Raw genomic sequence first — 12,500 nt, forward strand, 5'->3', positions numbered from 1 at the left:
TTTAATTTGATTTATTAACTTGAATTAAAAACTGAAGAGGTAACATTTACAGCAATCTTTAGCAGATGATCAGAGCCAGACAGTAATTTAAAAGGTACATGATTTATCATAACAATCATATTATTAGTATACATTAATATACTATTAAGACTGGATTAATTCCTAGCAAAAAAAAAATGTTGGAGAGAGAGAAGGCCTCTCTAATTCTAGAATTTTGTAAATCAAATATGTGTCACCAGTATTTGAAAATAAATACATAATTAAATTTAAGATTTCCTGGGTAAATGAATATATTTAAGTATAGAAAGGTAGCCTATACTAAAGGAGTGTTGTGCATCTATTGAGCATAATGTTACATCCTTTTTTAAAATGTTTTATTGTGTGTGCAGTAGAGAACAATAGTTAACAAAAGTTATACTGGAGTAGACATAACTTTGCCAGGAATAAAACTAAACTGATGGAAAAATTATTGTTAACTGTTTTAATATATTTTGATTCATCAACTAGATATTATCTTATAGTTAGCATTAAGTAGTGATATAGGCCTATAATACTCTATTAAAGTTTATATATTAAAATTACCTGATAGGGAAAGAGAGTTAATATCTCAAACACGTGTTATATGAGGAGCCAAAATATCCATATTTTTTATAAAATTCAACTGGAAGAGAATCTCTTCCTGGTACCTTTTTAATCCTCAAAAGAAAATATAACTTCTATTTTAATAATGCATGTTGTATAATTATAAAATATATTTTTTCTTCTTCAATTGATGGTATTTCAAAAATATAATCAGATAGTTTGTGTGATGATGTGAGGTATTGCTAGCTATGCCAAGAGAAGTAGGGCAGTAGATGTGTAACATATGCCAGCATAGCTAGCTGGAGTTTTGTAAAGAATTGTCATTTGTATATCAAACTGATTTGTACAGTTGCTTGTTTTGAAAATTTATTTCTAAAGCTGCTTGTGTTAAAAATGTACCAACAGTGGGTCCTACTGGACAGAAAATAAATATACCTTTGTCAGACTGTATTGTAACTGTTGAAATGAATATATTGTAACAGAGGATACTGGAAGGGGAAGAGGTTAATCTCAGTCCAGCTAACTTTGAAAAATAGTCTGAAATTAAATTACCTGGTTTAGGCCATAAAGCATTTATATTGTTTTGATTGCAGCCAGAGATGAAATGTCTGTGAAAACCAGAACTAGGAATCCTACTATATTGTCCATAGGGTTGAACTAATTGCTATCCTGGAAGGGTGGAAGTTTTTGAAATGGTTTTATAGCTTTCAGATGGTATACCACATCTTGGCAAAGCTGTGTGTGTGCATTATTATGATACCTATGTGCTAAATTCTGGTTCACTTTCTAGCAAATGTGGTGGAAATAACCTATCTTAGCTGTGTCTAAGAGATTTTATCATTTAACATAGCATATGCTAGCTCAGCTAAGTTTCTTTCTCTTTAAGAGATTTAATAATTTATCAGTCTAGCATAACGTTTTCCTGTACAAGAATATAATACAGCTAATGTTCAGTTGAAATTGCCATATTTCAAAGATGTTTATACCCATCTTGTTACATTTGGCTATGGTTTATGTAACTGGTGGCATTTTTATTTTACAAGGAAGGCACCTTTTTATATTCCATTGTACTTTTATGTAATTTATAGCTTATTTGTATGTTAATTTTTCAGGGTCTGTAAATGTTTCTACACTGCAATGTTTTATGTAATTGTTTGGAGCTTTTCTCCCTGGGCTACTGGTAAAAATTGAAATTTGGATATACCTTGTCAAGACATCCCGGTAAACAAATGTTGTTAAATAAATAATAGAATTTTTGCTATCTTATACAGAGTAAAGTAGCTCACTCTGCATTTTGATTTCACATTCCTCATAACACTCACTCGTTTAAAATGCCTAACTTTAATGCCTTTATATTGAGAGATACCTGCTGACAGCTATTGAAATAAGCAGTTAGATGGCAAAAGGAGTACTCTAGTTTTATAATACCTGCTTTCAACATGATTATATACAGAAAATGAGCACCATATATTAGAAGGAAGTATAATTATGCCATCTGTTTTCTGAAAACAATCTTCTAAAATCTGAATGCATATTGATGTGTAATCCCTCAAAAAGTTAAGACATTAAGTAATATGTAGTAATTTGAGGTACAGTTTTACATTTGTCCAGTTTTATCCACACTATAGAAACCTAAAAGTTTAGCTTGCTTGCAAACATAAGTTGTATCAATCATCCATACACTGTCGTAACTTTATTCAGTAGAACAGGGTACATATACATTAAGTGGGACAGTTTGTGCAATGCGTCATTTGAGTTAAGAGCATTCTTCTCAACTTTCCCTGATGATTACCTCATATGTTGCCTTGTCCCTCATAAAAAGTTTTAATTTCTAGTAAATTATTAAAGATCACTGTCAGTCAAGAATGGCAGTCATTTGACTTTCATACTTATTGATAAAAAATGCATACTGATGCAAAACCTGTTGCTCTATACATATTTTATATGAATTAGTAGTATTTACATCTTGACTCCTGATTTTGACCATATCCATTATTTTTAGCTTTGTCTAGAATTCTTGAGCAAAGAAGTTGAGGGGTATGGTCAAGAGCATCTTGTGAATCATAAGTAATATGTTTCTAAAATTAAATGAGTGCACTCAGTCAAAGTATAATATTAGAATAATGTACATCTATTCCAAAATATCTTTATCATACACTTATGTAAGTCATTATAGCAATTTTATCCACAAAGCACATACATTAAGCAGCAACACCAAGTAAATATTGAGAGGCCTGAGTCTTAATAATGCAATAAAAATAGTTTAGACAATAAAAAATGTAAAGAATTGCAGTAATCTCTTATGTAAGAAGCAGTAGAGGAGGTCAGTGATAGACTTACTCATCCTTAAGTGATGTACCTAATATCATCCCATTTTAAACTTACTATGGCAATAGGATTCATATCATGGCATCAAACCTACAAAATAAACCATTATGCATGGAACCACACAATCAGAATTGTGCAACACTAAACGGAACAGTGTAGTTTCATTGAAAAAAAAACATTTGTTTTCCTGAGGAAGCCCTTCTGCTCCACCACACCCCCTTTCTTGAGTGGATTAACTTTTCAACTTCAGAATTGTGGTCACTGAACGGTTAAATAGAATGGCAACTATAGTCCATCTAATATAAGCCTGAAAAAAAACCTAAAAGTAAAACCACCAGTCTTGTACTGGATAAATCAAATAAATGGCAGTTTCTCAAAATAAATTTTCAAAACTAACAAGATAAGTCATCTCTGTAAAAATCCCCAAGCCTTAGGTCTCTACAAGAGTTTCCAAATGTCTGGTCAGTTTAGCTTGTAGCAGGTTACTCTCTACCAGTGTTTTATTATTGGGAATTATAACTTCAACAGCCTCAAAAAAAAAAAAAAGCAAAAATGTATTTTCTCACATAACAGTTCTGTTTCATTTCATTTTCAAGAAAGCGAGAGCTCTACAGGAAATTGACAAGTGTGAGTATGTCTCATAATAAAATGACAGGTCTATGGGACTTTACACTGGAATATATTATACTAAATTGCTATTAGTAGTCTTGTTATATGCTGTCCCTGTACATCTTTGCATAAACTTTATTGCATCTGTTACTTGAAGCAAGCCCCTTTATCCAGGGATTCTTATAAGGCTGTAGCAGGGCTAAGAAAATAAGTCCTGCTCACAAGGTCATACCTTTCAACCTCTCAACATTCAAAATCATAGCAGGGTACCTTCAAAAATCATAGCAGGGTACCATTAAAAATAATAGCAGGGTACCATCAACAATCATAGAAAAGGGTCCAAAATTATAGCACTAAAAATTAGTTTATGGGTATAATTGTGCCCCTGGCTGTAGGGACATAATGCATAAATTTGCCCTGTTAGGAAGCACACCTATACAAATCGGTTCTAACAGGCCCACGGTTACTTTTGTAATCTGGGACAAAGCCAAAAATAAACAGGTACAATTTAAAAACATTATTCCTTGTTACTTATAAAGTTGACAAAATAAGAAGAAATTAATTAATCTGTAGCAGCTGTAATGATTGTTGCCTGTAATTCACCAGAGGATTAAAAAATAAAATCTTTAACACAAGCCATTCATCTTCTTGTATTTAATCCCCTCTTTCTTTTAAAGTATGTCTAATATTTCTTTATCATCAGCAACTGTCTTCTTACAAAAAAGTAAGCTGTCCTAGCTGGCCAAAGTGCCTCTATCAATGGGCAGTGCATTGTTTATTACTAACCCTGTGTTTATTTCTGCAATGCACAGTGAATTATTTGTTACTAACCCTGTGTTTATTGCTACAGTGGGCAGTGCATTGTTTGTTACTAACCCTGGGTTGATTGCTACAATGGGCAGTGCATTGTTTACTAACCCTGTGTTTACTGCTACAATGGGCAGTGCATTGTTGGTTACTAACCCTGTGTTTACTGCTAAAATGGCCAGTGCATTGTTGGTTACTAACCCTGTGTTTACTGCTAAAATGGGTAGTGCATTGTTTACTAACCCTGTGTTTATTGTTACAATGGGCAGTGCATTGTTGGTTACTAACCCTGTGTTTATTGCTACAATGGGCAGTGCATTGTTTGTTACAAACCCTGTGTTTATTGGTACAATGAGCAGTGCATTGTTGGTTACTAACCATGTTTATTGCTACAATAGGCAATGCATTGTTTGTTGGCCTGTGTTTACTGCTACAGAGCAGGACGGAGAGGAAGAAAAGGCTGTACTATCAGTTGTCATCTGACCCCATTTCAAACACAACCAAACAATATTTCAAATGCTGACTCAAATACCACAGATTAATTTCCATTTATTTTGTCAAGTTTCTCATATTACTTAATTTATTTTAATGCTGTGCATAACTCTAATAATTGTATATTATTTCAGCTAACATTCATTGACATTGTATTTACAGTATATATTATCCTCTTGATATCCTTTTGACCCTGAAATGTACATGAACAAATGCACATACGTACGTACACACATTTGCACAAAATAAATCTGCATACACCTGAACTGCATTATGACATTGTGATTTTTATTTACCTGGTTTAGTTGTGCAGGTTATTCCCAGACAGATCAAAGTTCACCAATCTGATAACTGTTTAGCTTGTTGCATGATGCCAGCTATCTTGCATTGCAGTCTCCCACCTTTCACTTCCAACTTTTTTCTTTCCTTCACCTCATAAAGGTGAGAATCAAAAAGCTCACCACTGTAAACAAGGAGAAAGACAAAAAAGAAACATTTTACATGTGTGTCTTTAGCACCAGAGCAGTTTAAAAAAAAAAAAAAACATACAGATGCTAGATTTCAGTGTATGTTGCTTGTCTGTTTTGAACCCGCTAGCTCCAGGAAGTTTCACACCCCCCCCCCCCATTGGTTTTGCAACTGAGCCAATGAAATAGAAGAAATCAAAGCTGTCTAGGCTCAGATCAAAGCAGCAGAGCTTCAAAATTAAGTTAGACCAATCTAGTGAATTTCAAGCCATTGAGATGTGTGAACAGGCTAGCCATCACAAAAAGGCATAATTGAAATAGGTCACTTAAGTTTAATATTCTTTTCTGGGTTTTTACAAATGCTTAAGCAATTGATGTTATTGAGGAGTTTCTGTATGGACAGCGTAAGACAACACTGTGGCAAGTTAAAAAAAAAAAAATCAAAATATAAAATATTTACACACATTATGTTGTTGGTATAATAAAATTATGCAGAAAGCTGAATGTTCGATATCAGATACAAAAAATTCATATTAGAACAGAAACTCAGAAGGCTACAATTGAAATACTGTTTTATTCTCTCAGTGGTTTACTCAAATTCCTTGGAACAGCAAATCTGATCGTATAGATGTCCAAACCACCTTAAATAAAAATTAATTTCCGCAGCTCGCTAGCTATAGAACACCTTCTATGCCCCCCCATGCATGATAGTCATCTTAACACCCTAACTAAAATCCCCATCAAACCCAACCCTTTTCTACTGTGGGATGTCAACTAGCCATCAATAAAGTGGTTGACGTATACTGCCAGTAGTCAGCATGCCCATTGTTTTCTTGATATTATAATTGCTAACTCCCTTGTACAAATAATTAAAGCACCCTACTGGGAAATTGAATGCTATTAATCTTGTCCTCACAAATATGTCTACTTCTTGTACATCTCCATATGCACCATTTGCTCTCATTAAATCATACCATAAATCAGTGGTCTTTTCCTTTAAAACTAATGGTACACCCACTACAAGTACCTCTGTGTTTAGGGACTTCTCAAAACCAAACCTCCTTCAATTATTCAGTAACCTAAAGAAATTCTGCTGTAACTCTCCAGCCACTTCCCCCATGTCAACAGTTATATCTATAAAGCCATTTCTATCTACGCTAAATATAGTAAGAAATTTAAAAACAGCCACCTATGGTAGAAAATGCATATAAATAAAATATATAACAAGACAAAAAGTACTTAATGTTTCTAAGAGGTCTAATTTTACCTTATTTAAGTGCACACTTAAGCAAACTAGTAAACAGGCTGTAGGAAGCTTAGAGTTGAATATAAAGTTACAATAGACACTAAAACCAAAAATAGTTACAAATCTTTAACTTTATTAAAAAGTTAGGCGCTATCACTCAACAATTTTCCAAGCTAGTCAACAATAATACTGCACCCAGTCACCAAAAGGAAATAACAAATTTTACATCACCCACAGTTACAGATGTGTAACAGATTCCATAGTCCCAGCTACCCTTATAATTACAATGGAACAAGTCCTCTCAGTCTTTTCAAAAGCTAAAACTACGTCATACATGTGCCTTGATAACGTGCCAGGATTCCTGATTATCAGTACTAAATATGTCCTATCTGAACCCTACTTAACCTCTTTAGACTAAGCTTCTCCACTAGCTACATTCCCGAAGCCTGGAAAACAGTCATTATAATGCCATTACACAAGGGTTGCCCAACCACACACCATGTTAACTACAGATCAGTTAGTCTCAATAGTTTCATATGTAAAACGATGACAAGTGTCACTCCAGATCTCATTAATCTAGACATTGAAAATCTGTTAATATTGGACTATTCAATTTTGTTTTGTCAAAAGGAGATCCTGTCTCTTTAATCTTATTTTTTTTTAAAAGAGTCACCAAAGTAATGGATAGCTATTAAACACTATTACAGCATATGTGGACCTGGCTAAGGTCTTTGACACTATTCCCCATATAGGCATTACCGGCATTCTTGTAATTTGGAATATAAATCTATATGTGGTACGGTGGATAACTAAATGCATGTCTGACAGAACCCCTGTCCATGTTCCATTTATGAAAATCAAAAAAGTTACCAGTGGTATACCACTGAGCTCGGTGTTGGGTCCTTTCATATTTAGCATTTCATTTTCAGACCTTCAGGCCAACACTCCTGACCTATGGGTATCTGTAAATCGGTTGTTGTTTGATCTTCCACTGACTTGATTTACTCCAAAATGAATTTAGCTATGTTAAAAAGTAGAACAAGGACAATGGTCTCAAACTAAATGTTTTCTTTTATGATTATTTTTCCCATACAGCTAGCCATCAGTTATCCCCATTGACTCTCAGATCTCTGCTGTCCCCCACACTATCTCCAAAAAGGGTTGGGGCCAGTAAGGAGATTGAGGAATCCTAGCATAGTATCATCTTGCTGCAGTGGGAGTACTGGCATTTTTAATTGCCCACCCCTGCAAGATCTTACCTCATTGTGTTTCTAAGTCTATGAATAACTGAGGGTTGTAGTATACTATTCTTTGGTGTATCGGTCCTACCTCAAGTGCACAGTGTTTTTTGAAGAGTGCTGTGTGACTTTGGCAATTTGCATGATTTACTGCAGCAAGATAAAATTGTGTTGGGTATTAAAATGACAAAATAACTTTTGTCTGAATCTGATGTGACACTGGAAAAAATTGTGAACATTCAGGAAGGAGAAGTCATATTCAAATGAAAGAGATTGCAGAAGGCTTAGATGTTTAAACTGAAATGAAGCTCAAGTCTGTTATAATATCTGTTGATAATATGCGCACAGTTTATTCACTGATCTCAGAAACTCAACATTTTTCTAAAGGCAAAAGTCATTGGAATGAAAAGCTGTACATAAATGATACAGTTGTCATATTTAAGCTAGATACCATGTGTGACAGACAGAGCTACTTGTCGTAACTCTCACACCATTGCTGTGAGTATTTGACGTACAATGGAACCACTAGTATGGGTTTTGACTTCTGCCACTGGTAATTAAGATAAAATGGGTGATTGGCATTAATGGTATATGTGCATTGCTATTTTGGTTAATAATCAAGTCATGCAACACATAGACAAGCTTCTCACTCTTCAGCTACAGGTCAAAATTATAATCACTGGCATCCCAGGATTTCGCCCAAGTCTGATCAAGTCCATTTCCTTTCAGTATAACCTTACCAACAGCAATTGAAACATTACCAGAATTATTTTGGATATACCCAAACACTCACAATATTTTCATAATGGGAGGGTAAATATTGACTCACCTGCATCGAGTGCCAGAATCCGCCATATCACATACGCATTCAAGTCTCTAACAACAGGTACTGTTATGACTCTGTCATAGTCCATGTTGGCATGAATGACTTGAGACGTACCTCTCTGGACTGTATGAGGAGAGGCATAATTGAGCTAGCTGACTGTGTCCCAGGCAGGTATATTCCTAGCCTTAAGCAGCATTCTGCCGTCACCCAAAATTATTCCTCAATACAAACAGAAAATGATTGACTTAGTTTCGTGTAATTCCAGGGGGATCCAGTGCCTGACAGCCTGGGAAGATGTGATCTATAGACCACAATGTTTTGTCAGAGATAGCATGCATCTGTCTCACCTGGGCTTCAGGCTTCTGGCAAAGGCTCTTGCCTCCCTTATAGTGCCGTTTTTAGAAAAAGTGATGAGGTTAGAACTACTAGCATACAAATTTAAACAAAATACAAATTGAAGGTCATGCTGCTAAACTCTGAGTTTAAGCATGAAACTGCACTCCTTGCAAGCATTCCTAACCCTGTAAATTGCTGAGATCTGTGCAGTCACAGAAACCTGGTTCAAATCGGCGGAGAGCACCCCAATCTTACTTGGCTACTTATCCTATCATACATTCAGATCCCAAACTGTGGGCAGTAAAGCCAAAGGAGGTGGAGTTTCAATATACATTAAACACATACACACCTCCAGACTGTTCAAACAGTATGACGTACAGGAGACACTCCCTGTGCAGTTAACCATTGACAAGACCCCATTCAAATCTTAGCTAGCCACCAGCCCCCAAATCTGACTCAAGATGCCCAATCCGCCTATTTGGACCTGTTTGAATCTATCAAGATTCAACCCTTTACCCTGATCCTGGGTGACTTTAACTTCTCAAACATATACTGGAAGAACTACTCATGCCACAACACAAATGCCCAGAGATTCCTTGATTTTGTCTATACAAATGCCTTGAAACAGCTAGTTGATAACCCCACAAGAGGTGATAATATCTTGGACTTGGTATTAACCAACATGAGTAACCACTGTAGCAACCCTATAGTATCAATCTCCCTGGTATGATCCAACCATAAGCAGGTCACTTTCAAAGTTGCCATCTCCCCCAACCCCCCTCTAGCTAGGATTAGACATAAAAACTTCTCCAAAGCTGATTACAGCCTACTTGAGGGATGATATAAACAGATTCACAGCCCCCTCCCCCTCTGTAGGAACTGGCACCAATATCCAAAACTACACAAAAGCGCTATACAAGCATTTATATAGATGCATGGAATCAGGAATACCCGACAGGACTAAGTCATCCTCCGCAAGGAGGAGTAAACCTGTCTGGTGGACATGTGCAATAAATAAACTCTATAACAAAAAGAAAAATTGCTGTCCAAGAAGGAGCCAGGTGCCCAATGAAGCAATGTCCCCTTAGCCTGAGAAAGCAAATAAGAGCACTAGTGAAATCCTCCAAAGCAAACTTAGAGTCCAAATTGGTCACATCTACTAGAGACAATCATAAGGCCCTCACATATGTCTGCAACTTCAAAGGAAGCACCCAGATCTGTTCAGAACTGGTGGTCAAGGACACCACATATACAAATGCCATGGATATAGCAAACTTGCTGGCTGACAGATTCCATGAATACTTTACCCCTCTGTTCCCCCATCAGTAAATCAGGACATCCCCAGTACATGCCCCCTTCCCCTTATATCTAGGGAACAAGTCATCACTGCTCTCTCAAAAGTAAAAACATACAGCCTCCATGGGACCCGATAACATCCCAGGCTGCATCCTACATGAACTCAGGCAGGAACTTGCAGCACCACAAGGCACCCTTTTCAACCAAAGCCTGAGTACTGGCTTCATCCCAGCTGAGTGGAGGACAGCCACTGTCATCCCTTTACACAAAGGTGGAGCATCCACTAATCTGGGAAATTATAGACCCATCAGCCTAACTAGCCAGATCTGCAAGGCCATGGAACGGATTGTCATGGACCTCATTAACAAGGACATTGGCAACCTCCAAACGATTGATCTCACACAGTTTGGCTTTGTCAAGGGAAGATCATGTCTGCTAAATTTGGTTGACTTCTTTGAGACAGTCTCCAAAACCATGGACGAGGGGAAGATGTTGCACACCACCTACCTTGACCTGCCCAAAGCCTTTGACACTATTCCTCACTCGGGCATAATAGATAAACTCTCTCAATTAGGTATCAGTCCATAGGTTTCCAGATGGGTAGCAAACTGGCTCACAGATAGAATCCACATAGTCAAAATAGAGGAAGCCACCTCACCTAAAGCAGTAGACCCGTAACAAATGGTCTTGGGGTCTCTGTTATTTGGGATATACTTTTCTGAGGTGCAGGCCAAAACCAGTGGGCTGTGTTTAACTAGGTTTGTAGATGACTGCAAGCTGGGTGGTGTCATCAATTCCCCTAGTGATGTGGACATCCTCCAAGAGTGTCTCACTCAGACAAATGATTGGTGCCAGAAACATAGCCTCAAGCTGAATACCAAAAAAATGCATCATCATCCCTTTTGGGGAGAGTGACATCCCCACAAATTATCACATTAATAACAATGTCCTAAGCATGCAATCAATCGTGAGGGCTTTGGGCACCCAGATTGATGTGTGCTGACTTTTGATCACCATGTTGCTCCCGTTGTACAGCTACACAGCCCACCTCATAAGTAAGGGTATATCATCCAGGGACAAGGAGGTCATAACATCCCTGTATTCTTCCCTTATAAGGCCCATTATTGAGTACAATACCCCTTTGAGCATGTACCTCGCAAGGCACATGCAGCAGCTGGAGAGACAGCAGAAGTACCTCACCAGGAGAATCCAGGGCCTCAAACATCTACCATACATAGGTAGGCTAAAAGCCCTGTCCCCTGTACTCAGTTTCATACAGACTCCTCAGATGTGACCTCTGTCTGGCATACAGGGCAATCACGGACCCCACCTTGATGGAATGGCTGCATATCCACAAGTCAAGCTCCACTTGAGTAACCCACACGCATGGCCTCAACCTGATCTGTGACATCAACCAGACTTGCTGGAGGGACAGATTTGTGTCCCAGAGACTCCATCTATGGACTAGACTCCCTCGCCACATCAAGTATAGTGCCTCTTTACCCCTTTTTAAGCGCAACCTGGATAACTGGGTGGGAAACAGAAAATATACCCCTGGGATTCCACCCATGTCCCTGCTGGACAGGGGCCTTGGGTGCTGATTTGTCTAAACATGGGCTAAACTCTTGGCTAGGCTTATAAGCCCCTCAGGGCCAATAGCCTAGTAACCTCCTATGATCGACTCCCTCCTTCACAAGTTTTAAAGTATGCTGCTCCCTGTTAGTGAAAACAAAGCAAAGACACACATCACTCCTTACCTTTAAAATAAGACTGTCTTTAAATTCTTAAATGGAGGCAATTCGCTTTTAACAGTCACCTTAAAAAACAGACAAGTGCTAGATTGTTGGATAAAATAGTAAAATGCAGAAACCTTTACTAATAAATGAATCATCAGCATTTAAAGCTAAATAATACAATTATATACTTAAAATAAGTTAAAGCATTTCTTTTCAAGTAAAAATGCAGACAATAAAAAATCTTGCCTACTCCCTAAAAATGAAAATAAAATATTTAAAAGGACAGACAATGGCCATAAAAGGACTGACATATAAACTCAAAACGGTCTGCTTTTGTCTGAAGGTGTACTATCCCTTACTGTTTCTGGTCTTTAAGTAAAAAAAAAATCTTTTAATCCTTACAGACAATGGCTGAGCACTGTCTCTCAGGCCATCCTCAAGAAGGCACTTCTGAAACTATTTTTTTAATTAACACACAGACCCCCCCCCCCTGTTTATAGGTCCCAAAACTGGATTTCTTGAGGCTTTTGAACTCTA

This window comes from Protopterus annectens, chromosome 17.part0, assembly GCF_019279795.1.
Source record: "Protopterus annectens isolate FY-2018-M chromosome 17.part0, PAN1.0, whole genome shotgun sequence".
In the NCBI taxonomy this organism is placed as follows: Eukaryota; Metazoa; Chordata; order Ceratodontiformes; family Protopteridae; genus Protopterus; species Protopterus annectens.